The sequence below is a fragment of the Macrotis lagotis genome, chromosome X (genome assembly GCF_037893015.1).
Source record: "Macrotis lagotis isolate mMagLag1 chromosome X, bilby.v1.9.chrom.fasta, whole genome shotgun sequence".
NCBI classification, from domain to species: Eukaryota; Metazoa; Chordata; class Mammalia; order Peramelemorphia; family Peramelidae; genus Macrotis; species Macrotis lagotis.
This window is the reverse complement of record NC_133666.1, coordinates 126,223,540-126,245,202: the sequence shown is the minus strand read 5'-3', so window position 1 is coordinate 126,245,202 and position 21,663 is coordinate 126,223,540. Positions and strand designations below refer to the sequence as shown.

Below are 21,663 nucleotides of genomic sequence, written 5' to 3'. Positions count from 1 at the left end.
TGGTCCTAGGTGACCAGAGGAAGCTCTCTGTCCACACAGGCCAAGGACACCAGAATATTGAATCAAGAGGAATATGTCTCTACCTTCCCCTCTGGTCCCTGGCTTTGTGTCACCTTTTCCTAACCTCTATGGATATTTTGGGGAGGGAGGAGTAGATAATGGTCCAGGAACAAGATTTATGATTAAAAGAGGAATCTGGAAGATTATGCTTAAAAAAAAAAGAACAACAGGAGGGTGGCTAGGTGGTGCAGTGGATAGAGTACTGACCTTGGAGTCAGAAGAAGTACCTGAGTTCAAATCCGACCTCAGACAATAATAACCTAGCTGTGTGCCCTTGCTTGGGCAAGCCACTTAACCCCATTGCTTTGCAAAAAAAACCTAAGGGAAAAAAAACAGACAACAGGACAGAAAAAAGAAGGGAGAAGTACTGTATATCAGGAAAATCTATTTGTTTTATAACTAATTCACTTGTCATGTAATATTGAATCTATAATTGTGTCCATTTTATTGCCATAATAGATAATAAATTCCTTAAGTCTTAAGTAAATTTATCTAGCTCTCTCCCAACAACTAGTACTGCAGAATTCTGTAGACAGTATATACTTAATGATGTTTGTAGAATGAATTACTGAATAAATGAGATAAGGTGGGAAAGGTAGGTTGGATCTAGACATTGTTTAGGATGTTTAATAGTTTTAGAATTAAATTCACTACAGTTCCTGGATCAAAATTATTTAAGGTTTTTAGATCTTGAATAAAACCCTAGCACCAAACCACCAGTCAAGTCCTTTGGGGGCAAGTGCCAAAAGGTGATATTCCCATTTATGTCTGTTGTTTGGAAAACATAAGCTTTTACAAGTCTTTGATAGCTATATTCTGAATGAAACAAAAGTGACAAACTCAGATCAGATCTTCAGATTCTATATTGGCTTAGAGAATCACAAATTAACATAGTATATGTTGCATTATATTTTTATTTATTTTGTTAAATATTTCCCTGTTACATTTTAATCTGATTTGGGGTCATAGTCATTGTTTTTGACATCTCTATCCTAAAAGACTATAAGGTTTGGATATTGTTCAATTTAGTTTAGTCTATTTCTCCACAAGTTTTTATAAAAATAAATTATCTTTATTTTTTAAATTATCTATTCTCTCCATCCTACTCCTCTCACCTATTGAAAAGTTTAAAAAATGAAAAGATAAAACCCTCATAACAAATATGAATAATCCAGCAAAACAAATTCCCACAATATCCATATCCTAAATGTATATTTTATTTCCATTTTTAAGTCCATCACTCTTCTGGGTAGCAGGTATGGTCATATTTCTTTTTTCAGTCTTTTCGGCTTAATGGTTTTTCATTGCATTGACCAGAATTCTAAAGTTTTTCAAAGATGTTTTTCTCTATAATATTGTACAAATTGCTTCTCTGTACAAGACCACAGAGCTCTTCCCAGTTTCTTTGAATCTCCTGTATTATCATATTCCGTTGCATTCATATACCACAATCTAACCATTTCCCAAAAAGTGGCCACCCAATTAATTTCCAGGTTTTTGATTACTACAAAAAGAGCTGATATTAGTATTTTTGTACATGGGTCCTTTTCCTCTTTCTTTGATAATGGTGTTTCAATGTAATAGCTAGGTCAAAGTGAATGTAGTTTAATAATTTTTGGGACATAGTTCCAAACTGCTTTCCAGCATAACTGGACCAATTCACTTCTCCAGAAACATTATACAAGTGAGCCTGTTTTCTCCCATTGTTGTTGTTCCCCATGTCAGTGGGGACATGGCCTACAACACACTATTCTCCACTATCTCTCAAAATCTGTCCAAGTTAATGTTTGTTACTTCCATGATTCTATCTACCCATTTAATCCTCTGTCCATCCCTTTTTCCTTTTGCCTTCAATGTTTCCCATCATCAGTCTTTTCCAATCAGTCATCTTCCTGTTATGTGACCAAAAAATTTGAGCTTCAGCTTCAGTATTTGACCTTCCAGTTAATAGCCTAAATTAATTTGCCAATATGCCTTTTTTTTTTAGGTTTTTGCAAGGCAAATGGGGTTAAGTGGCTTTCCCAAGGCCACACAGCTAGGTAATTATTAAGTGTCTGAGACCTGATTTGAACCCAGGTACTCCTGACTCCAGGGCGGGTGCTTTATCCACTTCGCCACCTAGCTGCCCCCCAATATGATGTCTTTAACTGTCTGGAACTCTTAAAAGTCTTCTCTAGCAGCACAATTCAAAAGCATGGATTCTGCATGCCTTAAAACAGTCATGACTTTTGACTTATATGGATCTTTGTAGGTAGGGTGATGTCTGCTTTTTAATATGCTGTTCAGATTTGCCATTTTCAAGGAGCAAGTCTTTTAATTTCATGGCTACAGTTTGTATCTTGTATTGATCTTGGCCAAGAATATAAAATTTGACACTGCTTCCATTACTTCTCTATATACCAGGAAATGATGGGAACAGTTGGGAAGATCTTAATTTTGTTTTGCTTTTTTAATGTTAAGTTTCAGACCAGCTTTTATATTCTCTTCTTTTACCCTCATCAAAAGATTTGTTAAGTCATCTTCACTTTCTGCTACCAGAGTGGTATCTTTTTGTGTTAAATTATTGATATTTCTTCCAGCAACTGTATATCCAAATTTTGATTCATCCAGTCTGGTATTTTGAATGATATACTCTACATGTAAGTTAAATAAACAAGGTTAAATAAATAATAAGTTAAATAATAAATAAATAAATATACTCTTTTTTTCCCCCACTCATTTGTTCTATATTTGGTTCCAACTGTTGCTTCTTGGCCCACATAAAGGTTTATCAGGAGACAAGTAAGATGATCTGGTACTCCCATCTCTTTGAGTGCCATATTTTGCTGTGATCCACATAGTCAAAGACTTCAGTGTAGTAAATGAAGCAGAAGTAGATGTTTTTTCTGGAATTCCCTTGCTTTCTCCATAATCCAGCAAATGTTGGTAATTTCATCTCTACTTTCTCTGCTTCTTCAAAAAACAGCATGCTCTTCTAGTAATTCTTGGTTCACATTTTGCTGAAGTTTAATTTACAGTATCTTAAGTATAAACATTCTGACAGAAGAAATGAGGAAAATTGTTTGATAATTTGAACATTCCTTGGCATTGCTCCTCTTTTGCTTTAGGAAGCAAACTGATCTTTTCCAATTCAGTGGCCACTGTTGAGTTTTCCAAATTTTCTGACATATTGTGCAGCATTTAAACAGCAATATCTTTTAGGGTTTAAAATAGCTCAGCTGTAATTCCATCACTTTATTGTAAACAATGCTTCCTAGGGTCTATTTAACTTCATTTTCCAGGAGGGGTCAGTCTCTAGATCAGTAGCCACATAAACACAGTTATCCATGATGGTTAAGACCTTTCTAAAAGTGTGTGTGTGTGTGTGTGTGTGTGTGTGTGTGTGTATTCTTACCTCCTCCCCTCCTCCTCTTAATCTCATCTGTCTTCTGCTTTTGTTAAATTCCTACCCATTTTTGTCTTTTATCATGCTCATTTTTTTTTTATGAACATTTCCTTGACATCTCTAATTTTCTGGGAGGTCTATTGTCTTTCTCATTGTTTCCCCAAGTATTTGACATTTGTCTGTTTTTATAAATCTTTGCTAATCTGATTGAGTGGGAGGTGAAACCACAGAGTTGTTTTAATTTGCATTTCTCTATTAATTATTTGGAGCAATTTTTGTTTGTATAGTTGTTGATAGTGTGAATTTCTTCCTTTGAAAACTACCAGATCCTGTCCTTCAATCATTCATCTAGTGTGGAGTGGCACTTAGTTTTAGAAATTTGAATCCCTTACTTGTATGTCTTAGATATGAAAGCTTTATCGGAGAAACTTTCTGCAAAGCTTTTCTTTCCAATTACTTGTTTCCCTTGGAATTTTAATTGAATTTGATTTGTCTATACAAAGCCTTTTCAATTTTATATGATCAAAATTGTCATTTTCATTTTCCCTGTCACTTGTTTGAACATGAACTTTTTTTCTTATTTTTCCAACTACATGAAACAATAGTTTTCAAAAATCATTATTCTCTTTTATTGAAGATAATTTCTTCCATGATCCCCTAACTTACGATATAATCATTTATGTCTACATTAAGTATTCATCTACACAGAATTTGAGTATCTCTGTCTCTATATGTCTAAATAGCTCTCTGTAGTTTTAATGTTGATCCCATTGAGTCCTTAACATTTTTGTCTTTTCCCTTTCCCCCCCCGTAATTCTCTGTATCTGTGTATATCTTTATATTTGTCTTTACCCAACTCTTCTTCACTCTTTATTCCCTTTATTTTTCTCCTTTAACTGTTATTACTATAGAATTGAAGTATTTTAAAATTATTCATTCATTCTTTGTGCAGACTAGTGAATGCATGGATATGTATTTCCTTTCCTTAACATTTCTGTCCCCTTAACTGAAGTTCTCTTAATTGCCAATGGTATTTAAGTGAAAACTTGGAGTTCAAACTTACCAAGTGGGAGTAGTTGTTGAGGGTATAAATAAATGTTTGCTGACAATCCTTGTGGCTTTACTTTTACTATAGGAGAACGATTCTTGGTGTTTACTACTATCTGAGGTGTGCTCTAACCTTCAGCGAATTTACCTTCCTTCAATTTCCTTTGAGTCTACAAGCCCTAAACCAACATACCTTTCTGAGACAATTGTGACTTCTACAAGAGTTCATCAGAGGTGAGTCGGTTATATGTATATATATATATATATATATATGTTGTAATGTCTTGCATACCCCCAAACACTGATATTATTGGGGTAAACTGGATGTTTCACTGACCAATTTCTGATCTGTTTTTTTTTTCATTTTACATCCCTAGAACCTCTCAGGGATTTGCACACAATGAAGACATAAATATTACTTTATTGAAGTTATGTTCAGACTCAGGGCTAGTTGTGACTTTAGAGGTGAAACATAACAGCAGCTTATTTTCACCAGAACTTTTAGGAATGAGGCAATAGAACTTTTAGGAATGAGGCAATAGCAGAATGATCATTTTTTAAAAATTAATATTTTATTTGTTTTCCAATTATATACAATAGTAGTTTCTACCCATCATTTTCTTCTTTTTTTTTTGACAATCGTCACTATTTCATGGTTTATTAAGTAAATTACCAGAAGCTGCATGAGATACATCACTAAATGTGTCTTTTTTTTTAAATTTAGGTTTTTGCAAGGCAAATGGGCTTAAGTGCCTTGCCCAAGGCCACACAGCTAGGTAATTACTAAGTGTCTAGGGCCAGCTTTGAACTCAGATACTCCTGACTCCAGGGCTGCTGCTCTATCCATTGCGCCACCTAGCGCCCCTAAATGTGTCTTTTTAAAAAAATTATTTATTTTGAATTTTACAATTTTCCCCTAATCTCACTTCCCTCCCCACCCCCACAGAAGGCGGTCTGTTGGTCTTCACATTGTTTCCATACTATGCATTGATCTAAGTTGAATGTGATGAGAGAGAAATCATATCCTTAAATTAAAAAATATATATATATAAGAGATAGCAAGTTTGCATAATAAGGTAACAGTTTTTTTTTTTAATTAAAGGTAATAGTCTTTGGTCTTTGTTCAAACTCCACAATTCTTTCTCTAGCTACAGATGGTATTCTCCATCGCAGATACCCCCAAATTGTCCCTGATGGTTGCACTGATGTACCCATCATTTTCTGTAAGGTTTTGTATTTTATTTTAATTTTATTTTATTTAAGGCAATGGAGTTGAGTGACTTGCCCAAGGTCACACAGCTAGGCAATTATTAAGTGTCTGAGGCTGGATTTGAACTCAGGTCCTCCTGATTCCAGGACAAGAGCTCTATCCACTGCTACTTAACTGCCCCTAAGGTTTTGAATTTTACAATCTTTCCTCTACCCTCCCTTCCCTCCCCCATCCCCCTACAGAAGGCAATCTGGTAATCTTTACATTGTTTCTATACTATACATTGATCAAAATTGAATGTGTTGGGAAAGAAATTATATCCTTAAGGAGAAAATAAAATATTAGGGATAATAAAAATTATATAGTGCATAATATACTTTTTTATTTAAAAAAATGAAGGTAATGGACTTTGGTCTTTGTTTAAACTCTACAATTCTTTTTCTGGGTACAGATGGTATTCTCTGTCACAGGTGCTCTAAAATTGGCCCTGCTTATTGCATTAATGGAATGAGCAAGTCCAATAAGATTGATCATCACCCTCATGTTGCTGTTAAGCATACAATGTTTTAAATTTCAAGGATTATTCCCTTTAATTTAGAAAAAAAATCAGATATCTTATTGTCTGATCTTTCTATCTCTTATACTTTTTGTTTCTTCCTTAAGGATATGATTTCTCTCTCATCACACTTAATTTGGATCAATGTACAACATGGAAAAAAAAATAAAGACTGACAGATTGCTTTCCATGGGGTGGGGGAGGTAAGTAAGATTGGGAGAAAAATTGTAAAACTCAAAACTCAAATAAAATCTTTAAAAAAAAAGAGTACAATGTTCTTCTGGTTCTGCTCATCTCACTCAGCATCAGTTCATGCAAATCCTTCCAGGCTTCTCTGAATTCCCATCCCTCTTGGTTTTCTAATAGAACAACAGGGTTCCATAGCATACATATAGCACATTTTGTTCAACCATTCCCCAATTGATGTACAATCACTTGATTTCCAATTCTTTGCCACCACAAACAGAGCTGCTATGATTATTTTTGTACAAATGATTATGCACATTTTTATCGCCTTTTGGGCATAATTCCAGGTTGCTCTCCAGAAAGGTTGAATGAATTTGCAACTCCACCAACAATGTATTAGTGTCCCAGATTTCCCATATCCCTTCCAACATTGAACATTGTCCTTTCTGCTCATATTGGCCAATCTAATTAGATGTGAGATGGTACCTCAGAGTTGCTTTAATTTGCATTTCTCTAATCAGTAATGATTTAGGGCAATTTTTCATATGACTATGTACAGCTTTGATTTCCTCATCTGCAAATTGCCTATGCATATCCTTTGACCATTTTTCAATTGTGGAACAGCTTGGTTTTTTATTAAATTAACTCAGTCTTCTATATATATTTTAGAAATGAGTCCTTTGTCAGAAATACTATTTGTAAAAATTGTTTCCCAATTTACTACGTTTCATTTGATCTTGCATACAGTTTTGTTTGTGCAAAAGCTTTTTAATTTAATGTAATCAAAATTATCTAACTTGTTTTTAATGATCTATAATCATTTTTTTTAGCTCAAATTGGGTCTAGATTAAAAAAAGACAGGTTGAAATTTAGTTTTTAGATTGGAGTTAATAGTTTTTAAAAGCAGTATCTGTTAAGAGTGGTAATTTTTCATTTCAGTAAACCTTTAAAAAGACCCTTAAAGGTCATCTTGTCTACCTCTGATCTGTTTAGGAAGAAACTCAGGCTTCTGAAAAGAGAATGACTTGTCCAAGGTTATAGCCATGGTAAAGAGCAGAGTTGGGGATTCAAATTCAGGTTCTCTGGTTCTAAATCCAACATTCTTTTGACTGTTAACCATTTCTCCTTCAGTATCAATGTCCTTGCTCTCCACTTTCCCAAGTGACATCTTATGAATTAGCTATTTTTCTAGGAAGAGGTAAGAGTTTTTTTTTTTATTGAATTTGAGAAAAACATAGAATTTGCAAAAGATTATTACTGGAATACTTTATAAAGGATTTAAAACACATTTGTAATAAATTCTGGAATATTTTACTTTGAGTAAATGCAATTAAGGGGCAGTTCTGCTAAGTTAGAGCAAAGACTCTTTGGACTTGGGGCAAACAGAAGTTAACAAGGACAGAAGAGTTTTGTTTTCTCCATTTACTGTTAGTATACTTTTTATAAAAACAAGTGATAACTTTTAAAGAAATTTCTTTGTTTTTCCTGAGGTTCCTTAAGATGAAATTTCAGTAAGGGATTTGAAGATTTTTTTCTTGTGGTTTTTGAAGATTATGTGTAAAGTTGTTCCTTAAACAACTTACTTGCTGTCTGGAGAAGCAAAACAGGCTTCAACTTTGCCATAGTCATTCATTCACAACATTGATTATCATTTATAAAATTCTTTCAGAGGGATTTTAGCAACTTTTTCTATTGCCTAAGAGTTCAGTGAGTCTCAGAAAAACAAATTCATAGGTTTATGGACGCTTTTTGGAGATAAATGTTGGTGAACTGTTTTTTTTGGGGGGGGGTCTCTGTTTTTTTAAGTGTCAGTGAAAAATATTATCTTTTGTGACTTTTGATAATAAACTATATACTAAACTGAATTATTCTGCTTTTCTTGGTGATTAAAAAAGTTAAAATAGCAACCTAATGAATTTAATGCTAGTTGAGGCAGTTAAATGGCACAGTGGATAGAACTTTGCCTGGGCCATGAGTCAGAAAGATCCAAGTTCAAATCAACTTACTAGCTATGTGACCCTGATCAAGTCACTTAACCTTTGTTTCAGTTTCCTCAGTTGTAAAATGGGAATTACATTGCCTACCTCCCAAAGTTGTGAGAATAAAATGAGACATTTGTAAATCACTTAGAAAGATACTGGCACATAGGTAGTAGAGAATAAATGTTTATCCCATTCCCTTTATCCCTTCTCTGTAATTATTTACACATGTACAATTTAATTATTTTTACTTCCTCCTTGATTCTGGCAGAGAATGGGGAAGTAGTTAGCCAGGAGATTAGATAGGAATGCAGGTGGAACACCAAAAATTTCTACAGGGAACTAGGAGTGTTCTTTACTGGCTGAGAGTGAGTTTGAACTGTTAGGCAGCAGTGAGTTCAGGGTACAGTTCCTGGTGAATCAATTCTAGTTCAAAGGCAGCCTTCTAGCACTGAAACCCAGATAAGAGCAGTCTGGGGGGGAGGGTGTGGATAGGGAATACTGGTCAAAACTAGGCCTAGGGAATTATAAATCAGTTTAAGAGTAGTAGGTTAGCTAGCAAGTTTAAGACATCTACTTTTACATATTTCTAATTAACTTCAACCTGATTGATGTATTATTTCTGAAATTATTTTCTACTTTTATTTGAAGGAGGGTAACTCTGCTTTTAAACCTGATGGTTCATATTTGATAAGGAATCCACAAAATACTGGAGAGGGGAAAGTCCAGTCTAATCCAATAAACATTTGTCAAGCCTCTACTATGTAGATACTGTCTAAGTGCTGGGGATACTTAATGAAAATAGGCATTCTCTGCCTTCAAACAGCTTACAATCTAAAGGGGCAGACAAACATGAAAAGTGGCAAGGATGGGGGAATAAGATACTTGGGGGTATCCTGATATTTTATTCTATGAAATTGAAACCAAATAGAGCAGTAGATACATAGTGGAGTGAGCTGAGTCTAGTTTCTGCCCTCTGTAAAGGAAGGCATTGGGTCAAGATTTTTCATCCTCCTTTCAGTCCTCCAACCTGAGGAGAGAAGGAGGCTTAGAGAAGTATGATCAAGCAAGACTTGAATTAGCAGCTTAGTGATGAATTTAAAAAATAATGAATTTGTCCTGGGAGAGGAATATTGTTTCTCTGAGTTTAAACCAGGCAGAATATTAAATTCAGAGTAGACAGAAGGTGAGAAAGACAGTCAGAGATTAAGAAGAGGAACTAGGAATCCTAGATTCAGGTGATTCCACTATCTGAAAGAGGCAGATAAGAAAGTCAGAAGACTGTTGGTGCTTTGAGAAGTTTAGAAATCAGGAAAGGAAGCACCAGGACTGTAATGAAATCCTCATTTCCTCCCAAGTATGATACTCAGGGAGGCAGAAGCAGTTCAACAGGTGTCAATCATATACAATTTTAGAACTGGGAAGAAACTTTGAGATCATGTCATCCAACTCCATTTCATACATCAGGAAACTGAGGTACAAAAAAAGTTGATTTGTTCAAAGTCACTAGTTAGTGAAGGAAGAAAGAGACCAGATAAGAATCCAAGTTTCCTAACTCTTTATATTGTTTCTTGTTGATAGAATGCCTTTAATGTCCAACAAGTGTTTTCTTGAAAGAACCCCATGAGATAGGTAATATGAACATTAGCCTCATTTTAGAGAAAAGAAAAGTGGTTTATTAGGAAGGTTAAGAGAAAGATGGCCTATGATTTACACAGTTAATTTTCCTAAAGCAAACTCCTATAGTTAATTTCTTAAAGCAAACACCATCCTACTGACAGAAATACACATTATTAACATAGATGCACGTGGTATAGTAAAGTCATTGGCTTAATTTTTTTTTCTTTTTGCTAATTTTACATACAGATAATCCAATATCAGAGTTTGAAATAAGGGATTGCTTTAACCACGCTTATAGATGTGGTAGCTGATAGCAAAGGATACAGATTGCTCTCTATTGATGCTCTGTAGTATTCATTCATTCATTCATCCTGAAAATATAAAATCTTGGGTTACCTTAGCTTCCTGGCTTCTCAACAGTGCTGTCAAGTATTTGCAATTATACCAAGAAGAATAGAAAATTGAGGGCAGCTAGGTGGCGTAGTGGAGGGTGGCTAGGTGGCACAGTGGATAAAGCATCGGCCTTGGAGTCAGGAGTACCTGGGTTCAAATCTGATTTCAGACACTTAATAATTACCTAGCTGTGTGGCCTTGGGCAAACCACTTAACCCCATTTGCCTTGCAAAAACCTAAAAAAAAAAAAAAAAAAGATTCAGAATAGAAAATTGACTTCTTGAAAGGGATTTACTAGACTTTAGGATACTATTCGGGGAAAAAAATCAGAAATGCAAAAGCAAAGTTAGTGATGATTATCTTTGGAATAATAATCATTTTTACATGACAGGGAAAATGACAATGAAGTTAAGGTATAGAACTGAATTCTCCTTGTAAACCTATAGGAGTCATTTCCTTCAATACCCTGTCCCCTATGCAGTATTTAATGAGATCATTTGTTTCAAAATACCTATTTCATGGGTTTGATTGAACTGAATAAGTTTTCCTGCCAAACTGCTCTTATTTTGAGCCATCTTGTGGCTTAGATGGTTTAATTTAGATTTTTTTAAGGTCATATCCCTGCATGAATAGATGTATTTTGAAATGTATGTCCCGAGCAGTACTGTTGTTGTTTGTCCTGGGGATCATGACATTAAGGAGTAATGCTGTAATATGCACTGGAGTCATGTGGGTCCAGTGGCCAGATATGGATCAGGGTGATTTGAGATGACCCTGAATGTGAGGCAATCACAGGGTTAAATGACTTATCCAGAGTCAGACAGCTAGTAAGTGGCAAGTATCTGAGATATTTGAACTCAGGTCCTCCAAGGGCCATACTCTTATTCACTGTGCCACCTAGATGCCCTACTATACAATAGATGGGGACTGGAATGAAGTCCTTTCCTTCAGGATATCTCCTGTTGACTCCCCCGAAGGTCCTATTCTGTGATAACCTCTCTACCTTTACTCACATATTTACATGACACTTCCTCAAGTCCCTCAGAACATTTGTTTTGCTAGTTATTTTGCTGTAAATCTGGAGAAGGAGGGATGGATCTTAAAATCCACCAAAAAGATCCTATCAAATAGGCATGTTCCCTCTGAGGCAGGTTTAGGCAGAGGATCCTCTTGTGACTAATTAAGGAATAATGTATGAGGGATGCATGGGGGAAATTTTTTTTATTTTCTGTTTGTTGGCATCTGTCAACCAAAAGCAAATTTATTATTGACATCATTTTCATTTACTCTGTATCTTTAGGTGAGGCAAATTGATTTGTTTCAATTTTTAAGACTTGTATTTTCAGTAATTTGTTTTTCATGTGTTTATTTTTCCTTTACCTTACAAAGAATCCATCCTTTGCCATACTATATACTCCCATATTTACTTGCCTCATAAAATCTAATGGAATGTGAATAATTTACAAAACCAAAGCCTGATTTCATGCATTTCAAGTTTGCTTTGATCCCCCAGAGATTTTAAACTGTGCTATCTTTAGCACATCAACACAACATAGGATGTACATGAAGCCTTCAACCTTGTGGAAATCTTAGCTTTTTATATAGCTAATGAACTAAGTAACTTTCTTTTGGTACTCTCTCTTGAGAGGCAAGAATCACTTTTAAATTAGGTTTTTCTTTTCATAAGTGATAATTAACCTAGAACACATCCTCTGGAAGAGTATAGTGCCACTTGTTATTTCCTTGGACTGAACTGCAGAGTATATATTGGGGCTGAATACCTAATGCGCGGATTCATTTGTCCTACTATATTATTAACACCCAAAGAGGAAAATAAATCATTAGAATGGTCCTAACAGACTACTTAATCTGTTAGATGTAGGAAAAGCAGAGAAAACTATGGGCAACTCAGAAAAATCAATTATTGACTTTACCCTGAAAAGTAAAATACTTACATTGTTTTCTTTGATTTAACATGTAACCATAGCTAAAGGGAAATAAAATAAACTAGCAAACTCTAGCCAAGAATCAACATATAAATACATAAGTGTTCCTGAGACTTTTTTTTTTCAAAACACCTCCTTTGGAGCATATTGAGAGATTTTCTGTAGACCATGACCTGGTGGAGAGAGACTTCCTTCCATCAATGCCAAGAGACATTGGTAGGCACTTTTATCTACAATTTACTGTCTTACAGAATTGCCTAGACTAAAGGATCAAGAAATGAAATGACTTATCTAGGTTTACACAATTTACAGAAAAGTGGGGTTTGAACAACCTGCTGTCTTCAAGGTTAGCTTCTCTCTCTCTCTCTCTCTCTCTCTCTCTCTCTCTCTCTCTCTCTCTCTCTCTCTCTCTCTCTTTCTCTCTCCCTCCCTCTCCCTCTCCCTCCCCCCAACACTATTCCATATTATCTCCCATCAGTGGATGAAATAGGAATCCACAAACTCACAAAAAACCCAGATTGCCCCCTCTTCCCATTACCCCTTAATAAACATGTTAGGAAGATACACTCTTCATTCCTCTGTGATATCCTAAGAGCACTATTACCACATAAGCTATTTGAGCACTCTAATGAGGTTCAGACTGCTTGTTGTAGAGGGAAGCTGTCTATGGAAAGTGAAATGGAATGTAAAATTAGAATCTAAATAGTGTAAATTCAATTGGGAAATGTTGGCAAGCTATACAAACCTCAGATGAATATTAAAAAGTCAAAAAAGAAAGTCTGAATGATGGAAAGATTCTTTGGGCTGTTCAGACACAACAGCAGGCACTTTTCAGGTTGCCTGTATAGTTTGGCTTTATAAAACCCTTTTCACTCTGCATTTAATCATCTGAGAAAACCATTCAGAAAAGGCGAATAATATTTTGTAGAGTCTCAATCCCATAGCTGTTCTGCACAGGTAATACTCTTGGAAATTAATGAAAATGAAGTGCAGTGTTGATGAGTATAAAGGGAAACCTTCAAAATTTCAATTTCTTACCGAGGAGGAAAGTTGTAGTATTGGTCTAAAAAGTTGGGGATCAAATTGGGGAGTGGAGGAGGCAAATACTTAGGTTTAATTCAAGTTCTTAAATGCAGAACTCTTAAATAGACCACTAGAGGGCCTTTGAAACTCAATATAAAAGAACTACCTCTCTAAAACTTCAAGCACATATATAGCACAGCCCAAGTCCTGGTTAGATGTACATTTAGTCTTCATTTTGCCTTGTCATATTTGTAGCTGTAACACACCAGGTCAGAAATATGTCTCCAGAGGCAAATCTCCCTAGTTCTGTTTTAAATCTCAACACCAAAACAAACAAATGAATATACAAATAATAGATGGATGGATGGATGGATGGATGGATGGATGGATGAATGAATGAATGAATGAATGAATTAGCAGTTGACCCGAGTCTATCTGTTTAGAATATCTTTAATTCCTCCAAGATACTATTAAGGTATTGCTTCTTCCAAGTTTGCTGAAGAACTGTTTAATGGAAGAGGAAGTCTGAGACAAACTCTTGAAGAAATCTATTGAGATTTGTAAGGGTCTTGTAGGTTCCTGAATCCAGACTGAAAAAGCTCCCTTCAACATCTGTTTGTAAATTGTATATGCTTTTGTGATTACTTAAAAGTGAATGTAAAAAAAATGTCTTGCCTTTTCTCATAAATGAGTATTAAAACTGGATCTGTAAGACCTTGGTCCTAGGTCTGCTACTTAGTAGCTGTGTGACCTTGGGCAAATTACTAAACTTCTCTGAGATTGTAGGAATAATACCTTATATGAACCTAAAGTACTATATAATATGTAATTTTAAACCCTTTTCCCTAAGATGACCAGACTTCCAAACTGTCTCCTTTTTGAATGTTTGGTTTTTAAAAACTTGCCCTGGTAGACAGCTCCCAGGAATTGTCCTAGAAAGAAGCTCAGAGCTCAAGTTCAGAAAGATTAGTCAGCAGGTAAAACTATAATTTGTAATAAATTTTCACACCTAAACTAACCTAGATATGAGACTTAATTCAAAGCCCTTTTCCTTTCCCTAAACTCTTCTCTTCCTAAGTTCCTGAGAAATGAGTCATCCTCAGCCCTCCCTTTCTCACTCCTCATATTTAATCAGTTGCCATAATATATATCACATATGTGCTTTCTCTCCATTCACATGATTACCAACATAGTTCAAGGCTTCATCTCTTGTCAGTGAGACTATTGGAATAAGTTCCTAATTGGTTTTCCAATTCTCCCCTCTGCCAGCCCTTCCTTCACAGCTATCAAATTTACAATCCTTTATTTTATTTCTAATTTATTATTTATTTTTAGCAATCTAAAAAAAATGAGCTCCAAATTCTTCCCCCCAGCCCCTCCTTTCCTCACTGAGAAGGCAAGCAATATAATATCAATCATACATGTGAAATCAGGCAAAATATATTTCCATATTAGCATGTCACCTAAAATCAAAGAAGAATAAAGTGAAAAAAGTATTCTTCAATTTGACCTCAGAATTTATCAATTATCTCTGAAAATGTATAGCATTTTTTTATCATGAGTCCATCAGAATTCCTTTAAATTTCGTTATTATGAACATTTTCATATACAAAGAACAAAAAGATAATTGTATATGAAGCAATAGCTCTATTGCTTGCAGTTATTTTATAAAAAAACATATTACATTAAACATATTAGTTTCAACATTGTCCTGTTTGTGTCCCCTTCCGGACTTCCTTTTGTTCTGTGTAATTCTTAAAAATCTTTTCATTTTTTGCCCACAAATTGATATTCCTAATGAACAGGTCTGAGCATGGCTTTTTTTTTTCTCATGAAGCTCCAATGATTCCCTTCTTCTCTGAGGTTAAAATATAAACTTTTCTGCTTGGATTTTAAAGACCTTTACAACCCAACTCTAGCCTACTTATTGCATATCCCAGTTCTGGCCTACTTGTTTGCTCCCTCACACCCTTCCTTCCCCAGTCCTCTTGACATTGTCTCTTGGGCTTAGAATTCATCCCCCTCCACCTGCTCCTTCAAGAATCCCTAGCTTCCTTCAAACTCAACCCAAATGCCAACTCTTGGAAGAAGACTAACTTGGTAGCATCCCCAAAATTTATTTCATATCTTTGCTGTTGCTATTTAGCAATTTCTGACTCTTCATAACTGCATTTAGGGTTTTCTTGGCAAAGATCTTGGAGTGGTTTGCCAGTTCCATTTACTATTTATTTTGGAGGAATTGAGGTAATTGAGGCAAACAGGCTTAAGGGACTTGCCCAAGCTAACTTTAAACTCAGATTTTCCTGACTCCATGCTCAGCACAGTATCTACTGGGTTCAATTCATATCTACTTTGTATATACTTTTCTTTTTGTGTTGCTTCCCCTTCATAAAATATAACCTCCTTAAAGGTTGTTTTATTTTTATCTTTGTAATCTTCCCCAATCTAGCACAGTGCCAAGGGATAGAGTTAACCCTTAATAAAATGCTTGTTGAATTAATGGAGTTGACCAAAAGGGAAAACAAATACTTCAGTTTTTCCAGCACCAAGTTACTTTGTGGTGGATGACATTTCAAATACGTAACAGCTGAGATTGCCCATTTGGGACTGATAGCCTTATTTTAAGTTTCTTGTTTGTATTGTTTTACAAGTATGCAAAACAGTAGTACACTGCACCCAGTAGGTATATTTAATAAATTCACAATTCAGATCAAGTGTTCTAGTCATTCCTGATTTTGGTTTATCTGAGCATTCTTGAATATAAGCTGCAAAAATGTCCTCCATTCCCCTTCTTTTTAGGTTGAGATATTTCTTCCCCGTCATGGCCCAGCTTGGGGACCACCTCCTTCACTTTTAATGAATTTCTTAAAGCAGTTTGACTAGAACTCTCTTTTGCATTTATCACATCTTACTGTAAACTTGTGTATTTGTTTGCATGTTGTATAGTTTAGGATTAAATTGTAAATAACCTGTAGGGCAAGGACTCTGTTGTTTTTCATTTTTTATATTCCCAGCACCTGGTCTCAATTTCTTCAAACAATGTAGACTTTAAATGAATATTGAATTGAATTCTGTATTTCAGTCTTCTTAGACTGCATAGGAGCATATGGATAACAATATAGATCAGATGAAGTTAAGACATAACAAATATTTATTTCATAAAGGGAAATATGGTGTGAGGGCAGAACTAGAAGGCAGAATACCCAAGTTCTAGTTCCAGACTATGGTCCTATGTGATTTTGGATAAGAAACTTGAACTTCTCTGGGCTTATTTCTTTATCAATAATAAACTGAATCCACCAATCAACAAGAATTCATTAAAAGCTGATTTTTATGTTCAGTACTGCCCTGGATGCTTAGGATGCAAATACAAAGAATGAAACATCTCAGTCCTTCATAATACTAACATTTTTATGAACTACAAGAATATTATTCTCAGTTTAACAAGTGTAATGAATGACTATTTTCCATGTTGTCTTTCAGCCAACTTAATAATGTAGCTTTAATATTAATGAAATGTTTGTGCTCATTGGACAGTACTCAGGAATGTGCCGCTACACCCTCTACTCAGGTTTTTTCAATAAAACAAGGGGGGAAAATTTTAAATGGTGCTAATTTTATTCAAGAAATTTGGACTTTGGTGGAGTGTGAGAAGGGACATTATTTGGTTTGTATTGTCTTGACTAACTTTACAATCCATCTCTGCTTCACACTGTGGTTTGCTTTATAGTAAACTTCAATTCAGAATCACAGGATCTTAGGAGTTGGTGAGGCCCTGGAGGTCATCTAGCCCAATATATCTTTGAATAAGAATTCCTCCTATAAGGTTCTTGCTGAGTTATCTGGTCATTGCTAGAAGACTCGAGAGGGGATGGGGTGGGGACAGTACCCATTTGTCCTCAAGGTTGTCAATTCCACTTTTGATCACCTCTAATTAATGAGTTTTACTTTATACTTTTGGTAATTTTTACTAGAAATTTGGCATTTCTGTTAGAACGGAAGTAAAAACAACACTAGACTAAGCACCTAAAAAAGACCTGGGTTAACCAGTTTGTTCCAAGTTTTTTTAGACATTTATTAAGGCTCTATTATGTACAAAAGCACTGACAAGCAACACTCCCTGCCCTGACATTCTACTGGGAAGGATACATCAACAGATAAGTAATTCAGAGTGATCTGAGGAAGGAGAGAACTCTTAACAACTGAGGGAATTAGGGGGGAGGCACCTGAGTTAAACTTTGAAGGAAATGGATTCTGAGAGTTAAGAGGTCCTGAGGGTAGGGTATTCCAAACCTGGTCATTGGGGTAGGTTGCCTATATCAGAAGTGTCTGAAATAGAAATGCAGTGGCTAAAACCCTGCAGGCTGCATAGTGACTAAGAAAACCACAAATTACCATTTTCTATATTTTATAGTATTCTTGTTTATGTTGTTATATACAGTATTTCCCAATTTAATTTTAACCTAGTTCAGTCCACCCCAGGGAGTGTTGCTGGCCTCCTCAGCAATATGTTTGACAAACTCTGATCTACACTTTGCATTGACATAACAAGTTTGAAGACAGTCCAGCCTGACTAGAATGTAGGATATGTGAAAGCATATAATGTGAAAAAAGGCTGAAGGGATAGTGTTGGGGCAAGACTGGAGACACTCTTAACAGGACTTCTTAACCTTTTTTGCGTCATGGACCAACCCCTTCTTGGAATATTTAAAAAAAACATTCTTAAGTAAAGGAAATGCTATCAATTAGAAGTTAGTGAAAATAAAAGTTGTGTTTTTTTTTCTATCCAAGTTCATGAATCCCCAGAAACTTATTCACAGACTGTTGGATTAAGAACCTGTGAGAGGGGATCAAGGAAAAAAACACCGAAAGACTATGAGCAGGAAAGTGACATGGCTAGACCTGTGCCTTAGGAATATTATTTTGTCATCTATGTGAGAGAATGATTAGAGAGGGTATGGAAGCAGGTTGTTATAGTAAATTGTCCAGGTGAGACATGAGACTTGAACTATGGTGGGAGTTGTGTGATTAGGGAGAAGATGCCATAAATGAGAATTGTGGCAGTAGAAGTAGAAGATTGTATGTGAGGAGCTGAGAAGAAGGAATCTAGTTGAAGATGATGCTAAAGTAATGAACCTGTGTGAGGAGGCTAGCATCCCTCTCAACAACAAACAGGTTTGGAAGAGAAATCTTTAGGAATAATTCAAGTATACAAAATCTAGGGTCAATGCAATTTGAGAGAGATATTTCATCTTTCTCCCCTCCCATCTGATGAAAGATTGATTAAACTTAGGTGCATGACACTGCCCTAATAAATTGGCAATTATTATTAAATATTGTGGTTAATACTGGGGCAACAAAGAAAGGCACAGGCAGTTTTTACTTCCAAATCCAGATTCTGTTAGTTGGGAGCATCCAACTTGATTATGTCAACCATGCAACATGTGGATGCTTTTTGCTCTAAAGGAAAGAGGAAGATTCTAGCTGGGAAAGACTATATTGTCATCAAAGGAACAGACAACTTTATTCATTTGACATTGACCTTGGGCAAGTCGCTTAATCTCATGTCTCATTTTCTTAATCTTTAAAATGAGAATTGCAATATTTATATCATTAATATTACCATTAGTTAATATTATTTACTCATGAAACATAATATTTTTATTATTACACCTCTCTTGGAATTGCAAACTTGAAACCAGCACCAGCAGTAAAACACTACTGCAATGTAATGATTGGAGTTGTGAGATTCCCTGTGACTTCTCTAAATCACATAAGAAACATTCTTGACTTTTCCATATGTATTCCCGGTAACCAATGTGTATTGAGCTCATGGTGGTGAGCATGAGTCTTTGAAGTTTACTATTCAAATAAGTCATTTCCCAAATTCTTCATGATTTTAAGGAATTTTTCCAAGGGATAAAACCCTTTGTAAACTTGTAAGACTGACTGGGGAATGATTTGGAATGGCGTAAAGCGAAGGTATCTGATGACGCAACTAGAAATGTTTCATCTCGGGACCTCGATCCATAGTTTTCAGATTTCTGTGAATTTGGATGAGGAAGAAACCCTGCAGCTTTATTGTCCTTAAGTTCAAGCAGAGATTTAGCCTTACACATACACACTTGAACTCAATCATCCCCAGGTAGAGACTCTCCGGATCCCCAGACATTTTGGGGGTTCTATGACATCCCGCACAGTAAATAACTTTGACGCGTAGGAAATGGCACCAAGTCTCTTTTTCGCCAGGAAAACCGGCCATGCCCAGGGCAGCTCTCGGAGCCGGGGCCGGGCACTCTCCAGGGCCGGGGCAGCTCTCGGAGCCGGGGCCGGGCACTCTTCGGGGCCGGGGCAGCTCTCGGAGCCGGGGCCGGGGCAGCTCTCGGAGCCGGGGCCGGGCACTCTCCGGGGCAGCTCTCGGAGCCGGGGCCGGGGCAGCTCTCGGAGCCGGGGCCGGGCACTCTCCGGGGCCGGGGCAGCTCTCGGAGCCGGGGCCGGGCACTCTCCGGGGCCGGGGCAGCTCTCGGAGCCGGGGCCGGGGCAGCTCTCGGAGCCGGGGCCGGGGCCGGGCACTCTCCGGGGCCGGGGCAGCTCTCGGAGCCGGGGCCGGGGCAGCTCTCGGAGCCGGGGCCGGGCACTCTCCGGGGCCGGGGCAGCTCTCGGAGCCGGGGCCGGGCACTCTCCGGGGCCGGGGCAGCTCTCGGAGCCGGGGCCGGGGCCGGGCACTCGGAGCCGGGGCCGGGGCAGCTCTCGGAGCCGGGGCCGGGGCAGCTCTCGGAGCCGGGGCCGGGCACTCTCCGGGGCCGGGGCAGCTCTCGGAGCCGGGGCCGGGGCCGGGCACTCTCCGGGGCCGGGGCAGCTCTCGGAGCCGGGGCCGGGGCAGCTCTCGGAGCCGGGGCCGGGGCAGCTCTCGGAGCCGGGGCCGGGGCCGGGCACTCTCCGGGGCCCGGGCAGCTCTCGGAGCCGGGCCCGGGGCAGCTCTCGGAGCCGGGGCCGGGGCCGGGCACTCTCCGGGGCCGGGGCAGCTCTCGGAGCCGGGGCCGGGCACTCTCCGGGGCCGGGGCAGCTCTCGGAGCCGGGGCCGGGGCCGGGGCAGCGCCGGCTCAGTTTCCCGAGGAGCCGGAGGAGCCGGCGCCGGGAGGCCCGCGCCCCCCCCCCCCCCGCCCCGCCTTTTGTTCCTTAGGCTCTCGCCTCCCAGACCCGTTCGGCAAAGGCGGGGGGATTCCGGAGAGAAACAAAAGATCGCGGGGGTACAAAGGGGGGCGGCGCTGCCTCGTCTCGGGGCGCCCGCGGAGATCCCCGGGGCGAGGAAGCCAGAAGCCGGGAGGCGGCGGGCCGGGCCGGGGCGAGGCGGCGGCGCGCCGCGGCGGCCCGAAGGGCGCCTTGCAAGGAGGGAGAAGCCCGCAGAGCGCGCACCCTCGGGCGAGAGCGCAGCCGGAGCGGGGCCAGGGGCGGCCGGGAAGGGCGACGCGGCTCGGGCCAGGCCCCCCGGCGGCAGGTTCGCGCCTTCCGCCCGGGGCTCGCCGGGCCGCCCCTCCCCCTCCGCCGGCCCGGGGCTCCCGCCTCGGGGGCGGGGCGGGGCGGGGCGGGGCGGGGGCCGCCGGCCCGTTAGTTACTAGAAGCGCGGCGGAGGCGGCCGCCTCGGAGCCGCGGAGCTGGCGGCGCGCCCCGGCGGAGCGCGGAGGCGGCGTGTCCCGGCGCCCCCTGGCGGCGGGAGCGGAGCACGGGCGCCGGCGCCGGCTCCTGACCCGGAGGAGGCGGCGGCGGCGGCGGTGCCCGGATGGAGGCACGTCATTGTCCCCCGCCGGGCGGTTCGGGCTGTGTGCGGCGGCGGCGGCGGCGGCGGCGGCGGCGGCGGTAGCGGTAGCGGAGGAGGAGGCGGCGGCGGCGGCGGCGGCGGCTACGGCCGGACGGGGATGGAGGGAGCGCGGAGCAGAGCCAGGTAGTCGCGGCCGCCGTGGCGCCCCGCTTTCGGACGATTCGCCCTTCCCCGCCGAAGGGGACTCCCCGGGGAGCGGAGCCGGGGCGCGGGGCGGCGTGTGTGCGGTGTGAGTGTGGGGGCGCCCGGCCGCCGCCTCCGCCCGTGCCCCCGGCCCGGCCGCCCCGCCGCGCCGGCCCGGGCCCCCGGCCCGCCGGTCCCCCCTCAGGCGTGGGGGAGCCGGCGGGGGTTGGGGCAGCCGCGGCCTTTCCCCGCCCAGGTGTGGGGCGGAGGGGGCGCCTCAACCCCCCGCTCCCGGCCGGAGCGCGGCCGCCGCCCC

At 39.8% G+C, this 21,663-nt stretch overlaps 1 protein-coding gene across 4 annotated transcripts in view; it reads left to right on the top strand.

The window, feature by feature from the left end:
- Nucleotides 1–21,663, top strand: part of USP42 (ubiquitin specific peptidase 42) — a 160,881-nt gene that overhangs the window by 74,716 nt on the left and 64,502 nt on the right. For 3 of the 4 annotated variants that reach the window (XM_074208162.1, XM_074208163.1, XM_074208167.1), the window contains exon 3: nt 4,581–4,726. The gene's annotated coding sequence lies outside the window, so the exon portion shown is untranslated. Of the gene's footprint in view, nt 1–4,580; nt 4,727–21,286; nt 21,348–21,663 lie in introns of those variants that run through there. The other variant, XM_074208165.1, reaches the window with a different exon arrangement.